At 36.5% G+C, this 3,748-nt stretch overlaps 1 pseudogene; it reads left to right on the top strand.

Moving 5' to 3' along the window:
• The first annotated feature begins 2,512 nt into the window (after window positions 1–2,512).
• On the top strand, window positions 2,513–3,416 carry LOC108710491 (annotated as a pseudogene).
• The last annotated feature ends 332 nt before the right edge of the window (window positions 3,417–3,748 follow it).

The raw sequence follows: 3,748 nt of genomic DNA, 5'->3' as shown, positions 1-3,748 counted from the left end.
GAATATATGCTTTCCAAAAATATATGGTTTTCTGGGGTCTTTTTACAGTTTGGGGGTCTTATGGCACATAACGCACAGTTGGGGTTCTCTTTTCAGCAGCTTAGATGGCCAGCGTGAAAATTCATAGGCACGTTTTTCATTTGGGGCCCGTACACACCACATACTTTGATAAATCTATGCATATTGGGCATCAAACTATTCAGTAGACCTCTGACATCCATATTTAGGGTGATTTTTCTTTGTACGTTAAACATTGTGTGCGATAAATGTGGCAAACTGCAACATTTTTAGGCGATTTTCAGAAATGTAAAAATCTCTATGTTTAGAAAAGCTTTGCAGTTTGGTACTTTGCTGTAGAAAGACATCTTTATCTTGGTTGGTTTCGTCAGAATGTGTACTTCCCAAAAACATTTGGTTTTGGGGGGTCTTTGCTGTTAGGAGGGTCTTGAGTGACATAATATGAAGTCAAGGATCTATGTTTACAGAAGGCGAATCGGCAGCAGAGAAAACTCATATGCACTATTTACATTTGGGGTCCGCACATGCCAGCTGCCTTGGGATATGAATGCATATTGGGCATAAAACTATTCAGTAGACCCTTGGCATCAATATTTATGGTGTTTTACAATTGTATGTAAGAAGTTGGATGAGATAAATGCGGCCAATTGCAATATCTTTAGGCAATTTTCAGAAATGTAAAAACCGTTGCTTTTATCGCCAAATTTAGGAAAGGCTTGCGACTTGGTACTTTGGAGTACAAAGACATGCATACCCAATTTGGATTCACGGGAATGTGTAATTTCCAAAAATATATGGTTTTCTGGGGCGAACGTACTTTGTTCTACCTTTGTCCCCCCCAAAACCATGTAAATGTGTTGATTTTGCAGTACCTGAAATGACAGACCAAATGGGGGTCTTCCTTTTGGGGCCCTTATATGCCACGTGCTTGGGTACAGCTATATATATTGGGCATCAAACTGTTTAGAGGACCCTAGGCTTTCATATTTGGGGTGATTTCTCTTGATACCTAAAAGTATGTGGGTAATACGATGCTGCAGGCTAGAAATTTTGAGGTGATTTTTGGAAATGCCGCCAAAATCACCAAATTTAGGAATGGTTTGCGGCTTGGTACTTTGGAGTAGAAAGACATGCATACCCAATTTAGATTTGAGGGAATGTGTACTTTCCGAAAATATATAGTTTTTTGGGGTGAACTTACTTTTTTCTACTTTTGACCCCCCCAAAACGATGTAAATGTGTTGATTTTGCTGTACCTGAAATGACAGACCATATGGGGGTCTTCCTTTTGGGGCCCCTATATGCCACGTGCTTGGGTACACCTATACATATTGGGCATCAAACTGTTCAGAGGACCCTAGGCTTATTTGGGGTGATTTTGCTTGATACCTAAAAGTATGTGGGTAATACGATGCTGCAGGGTAGAAATTTTGAGGTGATTTTTGGAAATGTCACCAAAATCCTCAAATTTAGGAATGGTTTGCGGGTTGGTACTTTGGAGTACAAAGACATGCATACCCAATTTAGATTTGTGGGAATGTGTACTTTCCGAAAATATATGGTTTTCTAGGGTGAACTTACTTTTTTTTTACTTTTACCCCCCCCCCAAACGATGTAAATGTGTTGATTTTGCAGTATCTGGAATTACAGAACTGATACAGTAGAGCAAATGAGGTGTCTACATTTTAGGTATGCCACATGCTTGGGTACACCTATACATATTGGGCATCAAACTGTTCAGTGGACCCCAGGCTTTCATATTTGGGGTGTTTTACATTGATACCTAATGATGTGTGGGAGATATGATTCTGTAGATTGGAACCTTTGAGGTAATTTTTCAAAAAAATCACCAATTTCTATAAAACATTATAACTTTAGGAAACAATTGCAACTTGGTAGTTTGGAGTACAACGATATGTTTACCCATTTTTGATTCACCAGAATCTGTTCTTTCTAATAATGGGTAGTTTTCTAGGGTAAACCTACTGTTAGTGGAATATTTGGCCTTGAAATCAGAAGTATGCCGTTTGGGGAGCGGTGCTTTGGAAATTTGGTAGTGTACTGCTTGTAGATTTTGATCTATGCAAGTGAGAAATATCCATAAAACTATATATATTTGGTATTGCTGCATTCAGGAGACATAGACCTTTCCAAATAAGCTGTGTTCTCATACATAAAGTAAATGATGTTTCTGATATATGTGATTGTTCTTTGTGAAACATGATTTTTTTCATTTTATTGGACACTTAGAAGCCTATATTTTTTTACAGAAGTAGAATTACACCAAAATTCTTGCATATTTTGAAAGTTCAGGTTGTCCTGAAAAAAACAATATATTGTTTTCCTGGGTAAACTAAAAGGCCCTTAAAGTGAAAGAGTGCAAAATATCTAAAAAGTGCTTGGCAGTAGATGTTCGCATCTAGGACAAAACGGCTGGCAGGGAAAGGGTTAAGAGCTTCTACTAACTGGCCATGTGTACATACTGTACAATAAAACAGTAATAACTGATATCCATCTGGGTTTCCATGATTTCAACAAGTTTAAAATTCCACTTTTCAAACTGTTTCTTTTACTCTATATTGTGATATTATGTGGCAATGTTCTCATTATATTCTTATCGTGTCATTTAATGAACATCTTCAGATTCCGATGTTCTTGTTTCTGAAACATGTAGGATTAGCAGATGTTCTGCTTACAACCAATATTGTTCCCATGATGTTACATATCATACTCAATGAAGAAATGGTTATAACTCTAGATGGGTGTAAATGTCAACTTTATATTTTTGGTCTTTCTAATGTGCAATGTCTTCTGCTTGCAATAATGTCCTACGATAGATTCCTTGCAATTTGTTACCCACTGCATTATATATCAGTCATGAGCCTTGATGTCTGTCTCTTGTGTTGGTTATTAGCCTTTGTTTTAGTAACTGGGGAAATGATTTTGGTGTACAGATTGGATTTCTGTGGCTTTAACCAAATTGACCATTTTTTCTGTGATTTTGGCCCACTTGTATCACTTTCTACATCAGACATCTGTATTAACATTTTTTTGATTTGGTATATTCAGTTGTCATAATAACGGTTTCATTTATTTTCATCATTGGAACCTATGTCTGTATCTTCATAACCATCTTCAAGATGAATTCCAACACTGGAAGAAATAAAACATTCTCTACCTGCAGCTCACACCTAACTGTTGTGTGCACATATTATGGGACTCTCAGCATTGTTTATATGAGTCCAGCTGAAGAAAACCCTTCTACTGCTAATATGAAGAAGTTTGTATCTATTTTTTACGTTGTAATTGCGCCATTTATGAATCCCATAATATACAGCTTGAAAAAGAAAGAAATCAGAGAAACCCTTAGAAAATATGTAAAGTGGTACAGAAAATAAATTGACAGCCTGAATATATGTTATTGTAAGAGTCACATTAAGCATTTAGTAAAATAAAATACATTTTGTACACATACCCATCATTTGGTAATAACTAGGAGTATCTCTTTTCCCATGTCTAAAATGCTAAACATACAAGATTCATCTCTTGCAACAATGCATTTCAATAAAGAAAGAGTTGACATGTAAGGGCTGTGATTCGCTGTTAGTTAACTTTATGTGGGATACCATCGCCCAACAGCTTCTCATTGGCAGTACAATTGTGTCTTTGGGGGTTATTTATTATTCCTCAAATTTTATTGGTCTAGCTTTTTGGTGCAAAACTCAAATTT

This window comes from Xenopus laevis, chromosome 3L (genome assembly GCF_017654675.1).
Source record: "Xenopus laevis strain J_2021 chromosome 3L, Xenopus_laevis_v10.1, whole genome shotgun sequence".
NCBI lineage: Eukaryota > Metazoa > Chordata > Amphibia > Anura > Pipidae > Xenopus > Xenopus laevis.
Note: the sequence above shows the minus strand (reverse complement) of the source record. Positions and strands in the feature narration are given on the sequence as shown.